The sequence below is a fragment of the Vulpes vulpes genome, chromosome 16, assembly GCF_048418805.1.
Source record: "Vulpes vulpes isolate BD-2025 chromosome 16, VulVul3, whole genome shotgun sequence".
Taxonomy (NCBI): domain Eukaryota; kingdom Metazoa; phylum Chordata; class Mammalia; order Carnivora; family Canidae; genus Vulpes; species Vulpes vulpes.
Genome location: NC_132795.1, coordinates 54919345 through 54938254, shown reverse-complemented (window position 1 = coordinate 54938254; position 18910 = coordinate 54919345). Strand labels below are relative to the sequence as shown.

Below are 18910 nucleotides of genomic sequence, written 5' to 3'. Positions count from 1 at the left end.
CCAACACAAAGAAAATTATAAAACCTCATCAGGAGACCTCATAGAAAATCTAAATAAATGGAAAAAATATATCATGTTCACAGTACAATTCTCTGAAGATATTAATTCTTTTCAAATTGGTTTATAGAGTTAATGTAATAAATCCTAATCAAAATTCCACAGTAATTTTATAATTCATATGGAAATGCAGAGGAAAAAGAAAAAACCCAGAAAGACACTGTTGGAAAAAGAGTAAGGTGTCAGGACTTACTTTTCCTACATAACAGGGCTTATTACATAGTTTCGATAGTAAAGACAGTGAGGTCCTGGTGCAGGCATCAACAAACAAACCAATGGAAACAGTGAGCTCAGAAACACATCAACACATGAGGCAGGTCCTTGATATATTCAAGGGTAGCTTTGCTGATCAGTGGGAGAGGGAATATTTTCAATTAATAAGAGTCCATTTAGAAAAAAAATTTAAGGGGCACCTGGGTGGCTCAGTCAGTTAAACGCATGACTCTTGGTTTTGGCCCAGGTCATGATCTCAGGGCCCTGGGATGAGCCCCACATCAGCTCCACACTCAGGGTGGAGTTGGGTTGAGATTCTTTCTCCTTCCCTCTCTGCTCCACCCCTCACTTGCACTCTCTCTTAAATAAATAACATCTTCAAAAAAAATTTAAGTTGGGCTTTACCTTAAATCATCAAAAAAATTTTTTTTACAGATGTTATTTATTCATGAGAAACAGAGAGAGAGAGGGAGAAATAGGCTCTCTGCAGGGAACCTGCTTGTTGTGGGACTCAATCCCTAGACCAGGGGATCATGACCTGAGCACCCAACCACTGAGCCACCCAGGCTTCCCACCCCCATCAAAAAATTAAAACACAAAACTCACTATAAGAAACTCAAAAATCAAGTACATTAAATTTAGAAATTCTTCATACCATAAAGAGAATGATAAAGACAAATCACAGAGTGGGAGAAGATATCCATAACACATTTAAGCAGCAACAAACTAGTATTCATAGTATTTAGAATATATAAAGAACATCTATTAGTCAACAAGAAAACACTGACGAAAAGATTTCACCAGACACTTCACAAAAGAAGAAATCCAAATGGCTAAAAAATACCAGAAGAGATATTTAACCTTATTAGAAAACAATAAAATGAAAATTAAGAACATTTTGATATATTTACATAAACAGCAGAGCAGTGAACATTAAAAATCTAATAAATCAAGTGTTTGAAGGATATGAAGCATAAGAACTTTCACGTACTGCTGGAGGATATATAAACTGGGTACAATCACTTTGGAAAACAGTTTAGCATTACCTAATAATTTTATAATACTACACATATTATAGGAAATTCCATTCCTGTGTATGTATGCACATATTCATGTACCAGGATACATGAAGAACATTCAGGGCAACATTGTAATAGCCTATACTTGGAAACAACCCAAATGTTTATCAGTGGAATACATTTCTTAAAAATTATGGCATACTGGGGCACCTGGGTGGCTCAGAGGTTGAGCATCTGCCTTTCGCCTCAGGGCATCATCCCAGGGCATCGGGCTCCCCACAGGGAGCCTGCTTCTTCCTCTACCTATGTCTCTGCCTCTGTCTCTCGTGAATAAATAAATAAAATCTTTAAAAAAAAAAAAAAAGCTTTAAAAAAATTATGGAGTACTTTTGGTGTATCTACTATATAGGATGCAGTAAGGAGAGCCCAGGTGGCTCAGCAGTTTAGCGCCACCTTTCAGCCTAGGGTGTGATCCTGGAGACCCAGGATCATGTCACACTCCCTGCAGGGAGCCTGCTTCTCCCTCTGCCTGTGCCTGTTCCTCCCTCCTTCCCTCCTCCCTCTCCCTCCCTCTCTCTCTCTCTCATGAATAAATAAATAAAATCTTTTTTAAAAATGGACGAACTAGGATCCCTGGGTGGCGCAGCGGTTTGGCGCCTGCCTTTGGCCCAGGGCACGATCCTGGAGACCCAGGATCGAATCCCACGTCGGGCTCCCGGTGCATGGAGCCTGCTTCTCCCTCTGCCTATGTCTCTGCCTCTCTCTCTCTCTCTCTCTCTCTCTGTGACTATCATAAATAATAAATTTAAAAAAAGAAAAAAATTTTTAAAAATGGATGAACTAAAGCTATATACGCAAATGAATACCACATATCTTAAGCAAAAGGAAAATACAGAATTTCATTCATATAAGCTTCAACTAAACTATATTGTTTAGAACTATATAATTGGTAAAACAAATGATTTTCAAGAAGTCAAAACAGTACTTACTCCTCAAAAGAAAAGATGGAAAAAAAAAAAAGAAAAGAAAAGATGGGGTTGTGTTCAGAGAACATATAGGAGGCTTCCCTGGGGCTCACAATGAGCTGTTGCTGAGTAGTGGTTACACAACTCTTTGCTTTACGGTTATTCTATAAACTGTCCTATGATTTCTTTTTAAGATTTTATTTATTTATTCATGAGAGACACAGAGAAAGAGGCAGAGACAAAGGCAGAGGGAGAAGCAGGCTCCATGCAGGAAGCCTGATGTGGGACTTGATCCCAGGACTCCAGGATCATGCCCTAAGCCGAAGGCAGGCGCTCAACCACTGAACCACCCAGGGATCTCCCCCATCCTATGATTTATGCACTTTTCTCTATATATGTTATCTTTCCCCCCATAAAAGAAAATATATATTGCCTGGTATTCAATTTCTGTCCATGTCTCAAAGAAATTATCGCCCATAAACAGATCATTAACCCCAAACTTAGTCTGTAGCACCTAAAATGGGGAGGGGGGAAAAAGAGATTTCACGTTGATTAGTTCCGATAAAAGGGTAACTAGTGTATTCATGAAAGGAACAGGGTGGCTCAGTTGGTTAAGCATCAAGCCCTTGATTTCAGCTCAGGTCATGACCTCAGGGTCATGAGATCAAGCCCCATGTCAGGCTCCTCACTCAGCTCAGAGTCTGCTAGAGATATTTTCTCTGCCTCTGCCCCTCCCTCTGTTTGCACGTACTCTCACTTTCAAATAAATAAATCTTTAGAAAAAGAAAATTTCAAATTTATAGAGATCAACTTTTTTTTAAGATTATTTATTTATTTATTTATTTATTCATAGAGACACAGAGAGAGAGAGAGAGAGGCAGAGACTCAGGCAGAGGGAGAAGCAGGCACCATGCAGAGAGCCTGACATGGGACTCCATCCAGGGTCTCCAGGATCACGCCCTAGGCTGCAGGCAGCACTAAACCGCTGCGCCACTGGGGCTGCCCCCTAGAGAGATCAACTTTAAAAAATAGTTAAAACCTGTAATCTAAGTGTTCTATCACTAAGTAGGAGAATAAAATAATTAATTCCACACAAAAATAAAATTATGCCACAACATATTTCACCTATACAGGAATGGACTCAGAAAGTCTTTTTTCCAAATAATCTAAACCCTTAATTAAACTGGGTTTCTTCCCCTCTGTCCAGCAACAGAATCAACAATCACCTTCTTAACTGCTTAAAGAAGGTGACTTCTAGAAGTCAATGTTTCAGGGAGTTAAGAGTTACAGTTTCACCATTTATTTATTCATTTGCTCATACATTCAATAAACATTCATCAAACACCAAATTTTAAGACTTTGCTACTCAGAGCGTGGTCCTCCAGATCAACAGTACTGGCATCATCTGCACACTGGTTAGAGATGTGGAACATCAGGCCTCTCTCTGATCTACATCGGAGTCTGTATTTAACAGGCACTCTAGTTGATTCATCAGCACACTAAAATTTTGGCTAGGCACTAACGATACCACAATAAGTAAAAGAGACATAATTCATGCATCCACGAAGTTTCTCTTCAAGCTAAATATAATAACAAATAAAAAGATATTACACACTGGGTACTTTGGAAGAACACTGAAAGAACAAACCCCTAGCCCAAGCTGGCAGGCAGGCAGAAGTACTGAAGGAAGCAGCATCTTCATCTGATTCTTCACTAGATGGAAAACAAAAACAAAACAAAACAAAATAACAGGACATGAAGTGAAACTGAGATGCGAAACTGTATCTCTTTGGGAAATCCCAAATCTTTTAGTGTGAGTGGGAAGAGATGAGGGGTAGGGAGGAATCTGGCTCTGAAGGACCTGTTTACCATCCTGAGGAACATAATAAGCTTTATCCTGGAGGAAAGTAACTTCAACCAGAAGAACAGGAACTTCATTTACATTTAGAAAAATCATCTAGTGGCAACAAGGACAAGATTACAAACAAGGCAAGACCAGTTAAAAGGCCATCATTGCAGTCATCTGAGAAGATATTATTGAGCGTCTCCACTAAGTGGTAGTTGTAGAGATGGCAAGAAAAGAATGAATTCACTGGATATGAACACTGTGGAATCTGTAAAAGGTGGGGACTGGTAACTGGAAAGGAAGACAGAGGAAGCAGGTAGAAGGGAAATACAATAAAAAAAATTACTTCCCAAATAAGCACACTATCATCTTTCTGGAGAACAATTTCGAAACAGTGACTTAAAAAAGTAAAAATTTCACACTCAAACACGTTACTTTTGCAACAGGAAAGGAAAAATGTTCTTTTTTTAATTATTATTATTTTTGGGGGGAATGTTCTTTATGTACTTATCTTGTCATCTACTTTTGAGAGTTTGTCCTACAGTTACTTACACCAAGATTTATATACCAAGATGTTTACTGCAGTATTATTTAAAACAGAAAAAAATAAAAACAATTAAGGGTCTCATAATAGGAGACTGGCTAACTATTGTATACACACAATTCAATACACAATTCAAATATGAAGCAAAGGAAAAACTGTTTCTTAGAATCACTGAGTGACAAAGGAAAATTTCATGAAATAAAATTACATGAAAATAAGTACACAGAGTATATGTGTGTAAAAATAAATAAATAAACACACAAAAACTGACAAAGATATATTAACTGCTGCCACTGGCTATCACTGAACTATGTAACTATGAAGGAATTTTTTACTTTCTTTTTCCTACACTTTATCTGATTAGAAAACTCTTAAAGTCTCCATTTAGGAAGAAAACAAAATAAAACAATCCTTTATTTGAACGTCTAGGTGGAAGGAGGTGCCAATTCCTATAACAGAGAATTCAGCAGGAACTGAAGGTGGATGAGGAGTTGGACTCCAAGCATATGGTGACTGCAGCACTTCCTACGGAGGTGCTGGACAGCTGAGCATGGGAGTCTGGAGTGAGGGAGAGACTCAACCTGGAGATAGAACACAGGAATCAATCAACAGCATATGATGGTGGTTAGAGCCAAAGTTCTAAGAGAAATCATTCAAGATAAAAAATACAGAGTAAGAAGTAAACTGGGCAGAGCTCAACTGGGCAGTAACAAAATTTAAGAGGTGGGCAGAGAAAGTTGACAAAAGGTCTGAGCAAAAAAGAGAGTGGCTATAAAGGCAGACTAAAAAGCCAAAAGGAAAAAGTTGCAGGTTGGAGGGAGTGGCCAATCACATCAAATGCCACAAAGAAGTCAAGTAGGATGAAGAGTGCCTATTTGATCTACAAGAACACTAATGACTTTGGTGATGGCAGTTTCTGAAGAGAGATAGGGACAGAAGCCAGAACACAGTAAAGTCCCTAGAATAGGGGAAGGTAAAGAGAGATCTAAACTGCTCTTTCAGGATCTTGGGAAGGTTAGAAAGTTGTTGTTGTTCAAAATGGGGGGGAAAACCCGATTTATATGCCAAAAAGTTGAGAGAGAAAAGCTGAGGATGCACCAACACCTCTGCCCCAACAGCAACAGCTGCTCTGGACTCCCGGGAGACCATCACAGCTGTCAGCATCAATTTCCTCCACTTCCTGCCCAAGATATTAGCAGTTTGCTGTTTGCTGTCTGTCATCACCTTCACTGCCACTCCTTCTACCCCAGAGGAATCATGGCCCTTACCCCTGCTCAAAGCAGAGCCAATACCTTTAAATCCCATCCTCTCACATCTCCTCGGTTACCCTTTCCCCTTTCTGTCTTCAGCTTTTCCCTCTGGACTAACTCTTTCCCCTTAGCATATAAATAAGCTGAAGTCTCTGCCATCTTGGGGAAGAAAAATAGAAAACAGAAATGGGAAAAGAACGAACACACATACACATACACACACAAAGCCAGACTGTCTATTATCTCCCAAAATAAAAACTGCTTGAGTTTCCATTACATTTCCCACTATGGATATAAAAACAGAGTTCCTGCCTCTAGTGAAACAAATAAGTACACCATTCATCTATTCATTCGACTAATATTTATTGGCTGCCCTCTGGCCACATGAAACAGACTATCAAAGGTGGGGAGAGAAATATAGACAATAAACATATACACACATATTCAAACACACACATACACACACATCATAATAATAAGTGCCTAGAAAAAAAACAAAGGAGGATGGAGAGTAATGAGAAGTGCTATTTTCAATAAGACAGGGAAGGCTTCCCTGAGGAAATGACATTGTACAGGAACTTCAGTAAAGGCACAGCAAGTACAAAGGTTCTGGGACAGGAGCACACTTGATATGTCCGAAAAACAGTAAGAAAGTCAGTGTGGCTAAAGCAGAGTAGAGTGAGCAACGGAACAAAGCTAAGAAAAAATCAGGCCAGAGAGAATACCAGACCCACATCATTAAAACGATGATACTGGAGGGCCTGGGAGACTCAGTTGGTTAAGCAGCCAGCTCTTGATTTCAGCTCCAATCACAATGTCAAGGTTGTGAGATCAAGCCCTGTGCCAGGCTTCACACTCAGCTGGGAAGTCTGCTCAAGGATTCTCTCTCTCTGCCTCTTTCTCTACTCACTTTCTCACTCTCTTAAATCAATCAATCAATCAATCTTAAAAAAAAAAAAACAACTATGATTTCATTATAACCCTCACAAGAAGATATTGAAGGGTTCTGAGAGAAGTCTAACAGGTCTGATTTCAGTTTCCAAAGGCTCACTCGTGTTGCTGACAGGAAAATTCCAATCACAGTATAGTGAAGTATCCCGATAAAGGGTAATTGGTCAAATAGAAAGGACACCTAATACTGAGTCAAAACAGGCTTCTTCTCAGAGAGTGATGCCTGAATAGAATACTGAAGGACAAGTAAGAGTTGGCAAGAAGATTGGGGGTAGAGTGGTATCTCAAGTAGAGATGCAGAAAAGCCACAGGAGTTTTTTTTAAGTTTGGATTTAAAAAAAAAAAAAAAAAGTTTGGTATTTCTTTTCCCTAGCATCAGTCAAAAAATATTTCATAAAAATATACCACTAATAATGTCTACCCCCAAAAAAGATACCTAGGAATAAAACTAATAAAATATTTGCATGATCTTCAGAGAAAATATATAGAAAGCTGTAAAATGCTGTGGAAAGACATCAAAGAAGACCTATTTTACTGGAGAGGTAAAACCAACTAGTGGACAGATAAAACTAACTAGTACCCAATATGTAAAATGTGTGTTCTCCCCATTAACCTACAAATGATATATTTCAAATCAAAACCCCAAATACACAAAAAAGACATATACAAGAATTTCATAGCAGCATGATTCATAATAGCCCCAAACTAAAACAACCTGAATACCTACCAAAAGTAAAACAAATTCCAGTATATTCATAAAATGGACTAATTATATAGCAATGAAAATAAACAACAGCTACACACAATTCAACACAAATGAATTTTAAAACAAAACAAACCAACAACAGATTACATACAGCATAATTCATTTTACCTAAAGTTTAGAAACCAGCAAAACTAACTCATGGTGTTAGAAGTCAGGATGGTAGTTTCCTTTGAGCAAAAAAGAGGAAGTACTCCATTGGCAAGAAGCACATAAGGTAGTTATGGGGTGCTGGGAATATTTCCTCACAAAGTAGTAATTACACACAGGTGTATTCAGTCTGTGAGAATTCAACAACCAGGACACTTAAAATTTGTGTGTTATTCTAGATTAATGTTACACTTCAATAAAATGAAAGTGTGTTAGTGTCTGCAATTTCCTTGGAAATACATCTAAAAGATACGATGGAGTGATAGAGGGATGGATAGATATGTTACAAAGCAAGTAAAAGAAAACGTCAATGGTAGCATTTAAGAGGTGAACATAAAGGTATTCATTGTAAAACTCTTATTTTATCATATGTTTGAAATTTTTCATAATAAAATGTTGGAGAAAAAAACAATGTTTTTTGGTTTTGTTTTTTGTTTTTTTTTTTTTAATTAACTCCACAAGCTGATTCTAAAATTATGGAAAATTAAAAAGGACAAGTACAGCTGAAACAACTCTGGAAACAGAAAAGGCAAGGAGAGACTGTCCTAACAGGTTAACAAGAATGATTGTTAAACAACAATAACTAAGATGATGTAGCATGACACAAAGATGAACAGAGACCAGTGACACAGAACAGAGGGCATGAAAACTAATTCATGCACACTGTGAAACAGATAAGGCTGACACTAAAGATCAGTACAGAAAAGTAGGCCTATTTGATAAGTAATGAATTACAGATTAGATGAGATGAATTTACAGAATACCTTTAATAACTCTTAGGAAAATAAATATTGAACAATAAACACAAGCTGCAGAAGAATACATATAATCCTCTCCAATAAATATATACATAATATAAAAATGAGAAATAAGATTTTAAATTGATTAGGAATATATTCGTATGTTAAAAAAAAATACAGAAATACTTGGCAATAAAATATCAAATTCAGGGCAGTAGTTACCCCAGGGACAGATGAAGTTCCATGGAGAACAGTACATAAGTCAGATGGCATGTGAGTACATAAGTATTTGCTATATTATTATTTACACCTTTGTTGAAATCTTAAGTTTTTATAACAAATTATAATTTTTTAAAAGATGTTATTTATTTGACAGTAGAGAAAGCAAAAGTAGGCAGAGTGGCAGGCAGAGGGAGAAGCAGGCTCCCCGCCAAGCAGAGAACCCAACACAGGGCTTGATCCAAGGACCCTGGGATAATGACCTGAGCCAAAGGCAGACGCTTAACCAACTGAGTCACCCAGGTTCCCTATAATTTTTTTATTTAACAAAAGTTGAAGCAAGAGTGTATGGTTTGTAATTGGAACAAAAGAGCAATAACTGGGGATATCCAGGTGGCGAAGTTGGTTAAGCATCCAACTCTTGGTTTCAGCTCAAGTCATGATCTCAGGTTAGTGGGATCAAGCCCCACACAGGGCTCTGCACGCTCAGCACAGTCTGCCTGAGATTCTCTCTCTCCCTCTCCCCCACCTTCCCTCCATGCTCTCCCTCTCTCAAAATAAATAAATAAATCTTTAAAAATAAAATAAAAAGCAAAAACTAGTGGTGTCTTTGTGGCTCAGTCCATTAAGCATCTGACTTGATTTCAGCTCAGGTCATGATCTCAGGGTCATGAGGTAGAGCCCTGCATCATGAGGCTCTGTGTTCAGTGAGAAGAGTGCTTGAGATTCTCTCACTCCCCTTGCTCATGCATATGCATATGCACATGCACGTGTGCATGCGCTCTCTTTCTCTCTCTAAAATAAATAAGAAAAATATTTTTTAAAAAATTTAAAAAGCAAAGAGTAGGAATGGAGGAATGATAAGAGAAGCAGTTAACAAAAACACAAAGAGATCAGATCTAGCAAGCCTTATAAAAAAACATGGCTTTTGTTTTTATCCTATAGTGGTCACTGAACAGTATGAAGCTAGGGAAGTCTAAAAGATTACTCTGACAAGGTATAGGATAGGTTTCCTAATGACAAAGGCTTATTTATTTTTTAATCTGTAATCTTAGCACAGTTTATGATAGTGATGATCAATAAATATTTACTGAATTAATGAATTTATGGAAGGGGTTGGGAGGGAAAAGCAGAGAAACAGAAAGATGAATCAGAAAGCAGTTCTATTAACCCAGGCAGGAAATGTTGGGTTTATAATGATCACCTAAACTTAACTATTTCTCAATTTAAAACTTTCAAGAGATAGGAAATAAACCAATAATCTATAACATAAACATGAAGACCTTGGTCCAATTTAGGCAATATAAAAATTCCATATGTACTCACCATTCTTCCGCTCACTAAGTGGAGGCAAATTGGGATTCCTGCCAGGGTGGAGGCCTAGGGTCAGCTCGGGCTGCAAGGAGAGCTCCTGCAGTTCATTAGCAACAGCTTCGCTCTGAGGGCTGGGGGCCGCAGACAGAGACACCAACACTGGTTCATCATCATTTTCGCCAGCCCCTCCTCCGTCCAGCCCATTCACAGCAATGACGGAAGGGGGCAGGCACACTACACTGGAGAAATCCACTTTGGCTTTCGTGATGGCAACCTGGAAATGGAAGGGTAGACAAGGGTTTAGATGTAACTGTGAAGAGACAAACTATTCCACTGAACACATGCTGAATACTATTCTAAATTATGTGACTGGCAAGCTACCATTAATCTTAAGCATTTTCTCTAAAGTAAGCCAGCATCGTTTTTAAGTTAATGGTTTACTGGGATGCCTGAGTGGCACAGTTGGTTAAGGGTCCAACAATTGGTTTTGGCTCAGGTCATGAGATCAAGGTCCGAGATGGGCTCCACACTCAGCAGGGAGCCTGCCTGACATTCTCTCTCCCTCTCCCTCAGCCCCTCCTGCTTATGCTGTCTCTCCCTAAAACAAATAAAATCTTTTTAAAATTAAGTAATTAATATTTACTATGCTCACAGTGTGCATGTGATTTCAAGTCTAATACTGTCCTCAACTACATCACTCAGGAGGACAACATACAATTGAAATAAAAGCAGCACACATAACATATAATGGAATAAAAAGAAATAGTGGCTAAGGAGAAATAGTTACACAATAAATGTGATCTTCCACATATCAAGGGGAACTACCTTGAGAAAAAAAATACTTTAATGAGTATCCAAAAAGTACTAAACTATTATATTATACCAACATTATCTGGGGGAGAAAATTTAAGAGAACAATTTCCATAGTGCCTGGCTGGCCCAGTTAGTAGAGCCTGCGACTGTTGATCTTCAGGTTGTGAGTTCAAGCCTCACGATGAGTATACAGCTTGCATGAAGAAGAAAAAACCCCAATTCCCAAGCCATTAGATTTCATTAAAAATAATAATAATAATAAAAATTAAAAAAAAAAAAAGGGATCCCTGGGTGGCACAGCGGTTTGGCGCCTGCCTTTGGCCCAGGGCGCGATCCTGGAGACCCGGGATCGAATCCCACGTCGGGCTCCCAGTGCATGGAGCCTGCTTCTCCCTCTGCCTGTGTCTCTGCCTCTCTCTCTCTCTCTCTCTCTGTATGACTATCATAAATAAATAAAAAATTTTAAAAAAATAGAGAAAGATATACATTTGATGATAGATATTTGCAAAATATTTTAACTTATATGAATATTTAATCATAATACCCAGAAATGGGATACTAAAAATAAAACACCTGACAACATAAGAACAAGATCTTTAAAAATGATAAAGAATACATTTTAACATGAAAATATATTTTTTAAATTTTTTATTTATTTATTCATGAAAGACACAGAGAGAGAGACAGAGATATAGGCAGAGGGAGAGGCAGGCTCCCTGCGGAAAGCCTGATGCAGGACTCGACCCCAGGGCCCCAGGATCATGCCCTGAGCCAAAGGCAGATGCTCAACCACTGAGGCACCCAGGCGTCCCTAAACCACCTATTCTTTAAAATATTCTTTAATTTAGGTTTCACTAATTCAGAACAACCTTCCTCCTATTACTTTAAATAGATTGTTGTTGCTGTTGTTGTTGTTATTATTATTATTGCGGAGATTCAGAGATTTGATATTTATGCATGTTACTACTCAAGGGACAATAAAGATCCATCACAGAATACCAAGCTTTTTCTAATGAAGCTTGAATTTAAACTGCATGAGTCTGTAATTCTGGCATGCACTTAACTGCATAACCAGTCCTTCCAGAAAATATTTTCAAAAATTAAAGTATGGAAAATGGCCCCCATAAGAAAGTCAACCCAGGTCTACTACTACGCATAAAGGGAAAAACTAAGTTTAAAAAACTATTTTCTTAAAACATATACATTTTTAATAGATTAAAGAAAGGAGTGTCATATTCTGTAGTGACACAGTTATGACTGTGCCTGTCAATATCTAGAATGAAAGAAAAATAATGTGAAAAACTGCTTTCTTGAGTGTTCCATTCAGAATTTTAGTAGCTTAGGAACTGATAAGTCCCATATTTATGGGCTCATTAAGGGCTTGGAGATCACTTAAAACTTTTATATATATACTTTACTACATATTTTTATTGGGTAAATTACATGCTATGATGGTATCTATTAATGTTTTCAATGATTACTGATTTCAATGATTAATGATTTCCAGAGTTTCAGGATATATTCTTTTAAAATGCTATTATTAAACTATATTAGAACACGTGACGCTTGGGTGGCTCAGCAGTTGAGCACGCCTGCCTTCGACCCAGAGCATGATCCTGGAGTCCTGGGATCGAGCCCATATTGGGCTCCCTGCATGGAGCCTGCTTCTCTCTCTGCCTGTGTCTCTGCCTCTCTCTCTCTCTCTCTCTCTCTCTCGTTGTGTCTTTCATGAATAAATAAATAAAATATCTTTAAAAAATTTTTAATAAACCATATTAGAACAATGGGAATCCCTGGGTGGCTCAGTGGTTTAGCACCTGCCTTCAGCCCAGGGCGTGATCCTGGAGTCTCTGAATCAAGTCCCCCAAGTCCTGGAGTCCTGGGATCGAGCCCATATTGGGCTCCCTACATGGAGCCTGCTTCTCCCTCTACCTGTGTCTCTGCCTCTCTCTCTCTCATGAATAAATAAATAAGATCTTAAAAAAAAAAAAAAACTCTTCCATAAAATCATGGGCCAGGGGCTGGGGAGGGTTAGACGAAACAAGAGTGACAGAATGTTGGTAACTGTTGAAGCTGGGTATTGGGTACATGGAGATTCATTATACTATTATTCTCTCTACATGTGTGTATACTGGATAACATTCTCACAATGCTTTCTAAAAAATAAGATTATTCCATAGAACAAAGTGAAGACTTGGTAAGATGTAAAGCAAGGTGTACTCAATCTTGACCTTAGAAAATAAGCCAAACAAAAGTCAAAATCAAGCACTGACAAAAGACTATTTAGCACAAAAAATATATATTGGGAATATTTCTTTCTCTAGCAAACATACTACTTTTCTACTTATTTTTAAATAGCCCACAGAAGAAAGTCCTAGCAAACTGTGACAATATAGAGACAAGATCCAAAAACATGGAGATAGAGTTATCACCATGGATTAAAATGTCTCCTCTACCAATTCCTAAGTGCTATCAAAGTTTTATTTACTGTATAACCTGCATGAAAAAGAAAATCTGAAAGTATATTTATCTCAGATTATATGTATATTATTTAGAAAAAGGTAAAAATTGTATCTCATACAAAATACTTTCTGAAATGTCTCAAAGGAAAAATAATTAAAATAAGCAAAAGAAAATAATCTGTGTCACGTTTTAGTGTTGTAAATTTATAACTCCACTCAGTTGGAGATTAAACTTTCTTTTTCATCATAAGATCACCAACTCCAATTTCTTGGCTGCTGATTCGCATATGATCGGTAGCAGCCAGAACAAAAACAACATGGGGGCAGGGTCATCTCCCACAACCCATCTGTTTCACTCTCTAGTTGGCTTGATTCCATCTCATCTTTTCTTCACCCCACCCCCTTTTGGGCTGCATGCCTTCTGCTGGTGCAGAGTGGCATATGTAACTAGAAGCAACAGCACAAAATGCGTTAGAAAAATGGAAGCACTCAGGCAGACAGCTGATAACTCTAAAAAAAGTATATACTAGCAGGATTTTTTATTATGACCCATGACAGAGTTCGTTTCACAAAAACAAATGATATGGTTCTCCTGAAAAAAACCTTTTCTATATAAAAATTTTTAATCAATTAATGAACTTTTAGATGGGCAGGTTCTTATTTTAATTTATCTTCAACAGTAGATAAACCAGAATCTTACTCTTACTGTCTAAGCAGATATATATACACAAAATCCGATACTAATGAATTCAAGACAAATATTTTCTGAGAGTATGTACTAGGCACTGCCCTGGGTCCTACATGAAGTGAGGAAGACATCAAGTCTTGCCTTTATCTCTGTCACTATCACCCCCCATCATCTTCAGATGTCTTAAAAACTACTCAGATGTCTAGGGACAGCATATAAAAGGCCTTTCTGTTCCCTCTTCATCATAGAAATAATCTAAAACCAAGGAATTCAAGAAACAGAAAAATATAACATCTACCTAAAACTAGTGGAAGGCACATGGAAGAGTGGTGTGGCTGAAACTTCTCTGGCACTTGTCCCATTGATAGGTAAGGTCTATTTCCCCTCCAATTAATCCAAGCTGGCCTGATTGCCTTCACCAACAGAGTACAGTGAAATGACTCTATGCCAATTCCAGGTATAGACTTTTAAGAAACTGGTAGCTTTTACCTTAGTCTCTTGGAGCCCTGTGTCCTAAAATACAGAAGTCTAACTACTGTACTGGAGAGATCATAAAAACAAGTCTAGGGGCACCCACCTGGCTCAGTCAGTAAAACATGCAAGTCTTGATCTTAGGAACAAGAGTTTGAGCCCCATATGTTGGGTGTAGATAATACTTAAAAATAACAATTTTTTAAAAAATTTTTTCAAGGAAGGTAGGAAGGGAGGGAGGGAGGGAGGGAGGGAGGGAGGAAGGAAGGAAGGAAGGAAGGAAGGAAGGAAGGAAGGAAGAAAAGTCGTCATCTAAAGACTATCCTGAAAGGAATAGCGATCCAGTTGAGACTAGCCTTCTGGACATACGCACCAAAGCGTCAAGCATGTACAATCTTGGTCCCTCCAGACAAGCCCACTCATTTGCTGAATGCTACCATGTGGACCCAAGTTAATACCATGTGGAGCAGAACAATCTCCAAGCTAAGCCCTGCCCAAATTCCTTACCCAAAAAACTGAGATATAATAAATGACATCAACACTGGAAACTGAGATAGTATAGTATGCTATGCCTTCAAATCCTGAAAAGAACTTTTTTTTTAATATCTAATTTTTTTAAAGATTTTTATTTATTTATTCATAGAGACACACAGAGAGAGAGAGAGAGGCTCAGAGACACAGGCAGAAGGAGAAGCAGGCTCCATGCAGAGAGCCCGACGTCGGACTTGATCCAGGGTCTCCAGGATCACACCCTGGGCTGCAGGAGGCGCTAAACTGCTGCACCACCGGGGCTGCCCAAATCCTGAAAAGAACTTTTATTGTCAAATAAGAATTGGTTATATAGCCTATCAATCACTGTGTAAAGACATTCCAAGTAACAGAAGTTTTATCTCCCAAGTAATTTTTTTTTTTTTTCAGGAAGCTCCATGAAGCTATGGCCTTTGCTCACTTCAGGTTTTCAACTCCACCTGATCATTCAACAGGGAGTCTGTCATCCAAGTTTTCCCTTTTCTCCCAACAAAATGGATAATGTTAACAATATAACACTGCCTCTTCAATTAAAACAGTACAACAAGGCTCTTCAAAGTAGTTGCTTCCCTTCTCACCATTTCTCTCAAGCACCTTCTGCTCTAACCATATGCACCTGTTACGCTGCTCTCTACATGTGACCACCTAAAACTGCCTCTTCTTCCCCAACCTACTCCATCTTCCTATTATCCATTCCCTTCTTTTTAAAAAAATATTTTATTTATTTGACAGAGATAAAGAACACAAACAGAGGGAGGAGTAGGCTCCCCACCAAGCAGGGAGCCTGATGTGGGGACACTGGCTGGGATCATGATCTGGGCCTAAAGAGACACTGAACCGACGACAGAGCCACCCAGGTACCCTATCCATCCCCTTCTTTAGATCAGCTTCCATAAGATCCCAGGCTTGCTACTACTACTACTGCTTACTTTTACTATTATTATAATGGATTGATCCTCCACTAGATGCCAAGTTTTTCGAGCAAAGGAATTTGGTTTCATTGTCTTTTTAACTCAAGTACTCAGATATAATACTTGACACAGAAAAGGAGCTCAATAAATATTTAATTTACTGACTGTATTATTCTCACAGCAACCACATGACATATACAATCAAAGTCAGCACTGATACTGAAAAAAAGAGGGATAAAAGTTCTGTTACAGATAGGTATTTATATTTAAATAGAAATATACAGAAGATTAGAAAAGACTTCCTGAGAGGTAATATTAATATTTGAGAATAGCCATAAAAAATGAATAGGATTGACAAGTTTCACTTAATTTTCATTTATTCTTTCAACAAATATCTACTCTGAGTACCTATTACATGCCAGGTATTGTTCTGGGTTGTAGAGATACTACAATGAATAAAACAAAGTTCTTGCCCTCAGGAAGCTTATGTTATCCCAGGAGACAAAACAGCATGAACAGGAATGGATGTGAGAACATGTGGATTTATGTTCTAAAAGGGCAGTCCAGTTTGGTAGATCATATGGTTCAATTGCGACTTATATGAGTTGTCACCCAGACCAGCAAGCTTGAGTTTAGCTCTCGGAAGTAAAGAATGAGATCAGTAAACCTGCTTTAGAGAATTAATCTGGCATTATTAACCTGCTTTACAGAAATACTGGTTTGAAAAAAAGGAACACGAGACTGGAAAGCCACTTCATTAGGCAAAGTATAACGTGTTGAGATCCTGAATTTGGGTAGTCCTCGTAGAAGGGAAATGCCACACAACACAGAACTGTATCTAACACAGAGCAGGAACTCAGATCTTTGTTGAATTAATGTGGGACGAACGAGACAATTTATATGTAGCAGGATATGTTTGCATTTGATTGCAGAGGGTGAAGGAAACAGAGATGTCAAATATGACTTCATAGTTTTGAGCCAGAGTGACTGCTAACAGGGAAGAAAGGAGAAGGAATTTTATCTGAGGGGGATGATGAATTTGATTTTGGATGTTGGGTGCAGAAGCCAAACCCAAATAAAGATATCTCCCAGATTTTAAAACTTTGCATTATGATACCTACTTTTATGAAAAACCTAAATTAATACCTGTTTTTGCTGACCAAAAGAAATCTGAAGAGGATTTTTGCTCTTAGGAAAAAGGCAAAAACCGAAAATAGCACTCAGCGTTTGTTTTACAGCCAGCCCATACTCAAGCAGCAACAGCAGCCCCACAAAGCTCCTTCGCTGGGACTACACTGGGCATCTCAGCATCCAGCCACGAGAACTTCAAACTGTGTCTGTGCACTTCTGTACTTTATCTCAATTTAGTTTGTGCATCCTTGGCAAAATGTGTCCTAAGGTACCAGAAAAGCCTAAGCAAGGTTATTTTTTGGGTTTGGGAATGCTAAAACATTTTCTTATATAAATTAATTGCTTCTTCATTATATGCCATTTTAGCTTACAAAAAGTTTCATAGGAACACTCTACTTCCAGAGATCGGGGGAATCCTGTAATGGAACATATTTGAGGTTCTATTAGGTATGTGAGAAGGAAAACATGGAAATGAAGGTAGAACGAGAGAAACAGAAAAGAATACAAGAATAGGAAGAGAACAAAAGAAAAAAAAAGGAAGGGAGAGTAACAGAAAGAGGCAGAGGTACAAATATAAGGGAAGGATAAACTGCTATCACATCTGACACCCTTGGTAACTCAGGAATTCCTAGTCTCAGATTGCCTACTTTGGGTCTTAGACCATCCCTCTGACTACTAAAATATCGTATACAGCTGAGTATCTAATTATGTGTCAGTACTTTCTACTCATACTATTTTAGAAGAAGCTCAATAAAGCTGTAACTTTATAATGCTGAGGGACAACCAGCTGTCCCCAAACTTAAAGATACAAGTAGGCTCAAGGGCTTATATGAAGGGACACGAACTTACCAGCTGAAGCAGCAGAAATAAATAAAAACAGAAGACAAATAGAATACATATTTTATCCCCAGGTTCAACCCACTCCCTTTCTCTCTTTCTCTCTCTCTCTCTCTAAAAGATTTTATTTATTTATTTGAGAGAGAAAGAGAACGAGAGAGAGAGCATGAGCTGGGGGAGGGGCAGAAGGAACAAGCAGACTCCCCCACTGAGCCGCAGGGCTTGATCCCAGGACCCTGAGATCATGATCTGAGCCGAAGTCAGATCCTCAACTGACAGAACCACCCAGACACCCCCAACTCTTTTTCTGTTAATGACCTTTACACCATTCTTGACAAGCCCCTGCCAGATATCTGTAGCTAAAACGTGATCTAATGATGCTAGGTACACATGGGAACATCTTCCCTCAACTGAGTAGCCCAAATGGCCTTTCAGTCTTAAATCACCTAAGACGACTTTCTGGGATGGACTGGACTTCAATGAATTCACTCAATAAATATATATTGTTCTAGGCACTGGGAGTGCAACAGACAGAAAACATCCCTGCTTTCATGGAGCTAACATTATAGTGGGAGAGACATAAAAATAAAAGTAAATAAATATACAACAGAATAATTTCAAATAACTATTATATATATAGGGGGCAGGGTAGATAATTTTTATGAAATGGTCAAGAAAGGTCTCACTGAGGGGGTGATATCTAAGGTGAGACTTATTGAATAATAGCCAACACTACACTTCATGTGTATATATTCAATCTTTACAACACAAAGGTATTTACTTTTGTTACCCAATTCTTTACAGTTGAAGAAATGAAGGCACTGATAAGTCACATAACTTCAAAGTAGGCAACTAGGTTTCAGAACTGTGCCCTTAACCACTACACAATCTGGCACTCCCGGAATTTGGTAAGAAGCAGCTAGCTACGCAGAGGAAACAGCATGTAAAAGTTCAAAGCCAGGAGGTAAGAATGAACTTGGCATCTTCAAGGAAAGACCAGAATGGCCAGAGAGCAAAGTGGGAGGGGAGAACTATATT

The 18910-nt window shown here is 38.3% G+C and overlaps 1 protein-coding gene across 2 annotated transcripts in view; it reads right to left on the bottom strand.

Annotated features, from left to right (window-relative positions):
• Positions 1 to 18910, bottom strand: part of MRTFA (myocardin related transcription factor A) — a 195563-nt gene that overhangs the window by 106508 nt on the left and 70145 nt on the right. For both annotated transcript variants that reach the window (XM_072741232.1, XM_026017305.2), the window contains exon 3: positions 10044 to 10305. The gene's annotated coding sequence lies outside the window, so the exon portion shown is untranslated. The remainder of the gene's footprint in view (positions 1 to 10043; positions 10306 to 18910) is intronic.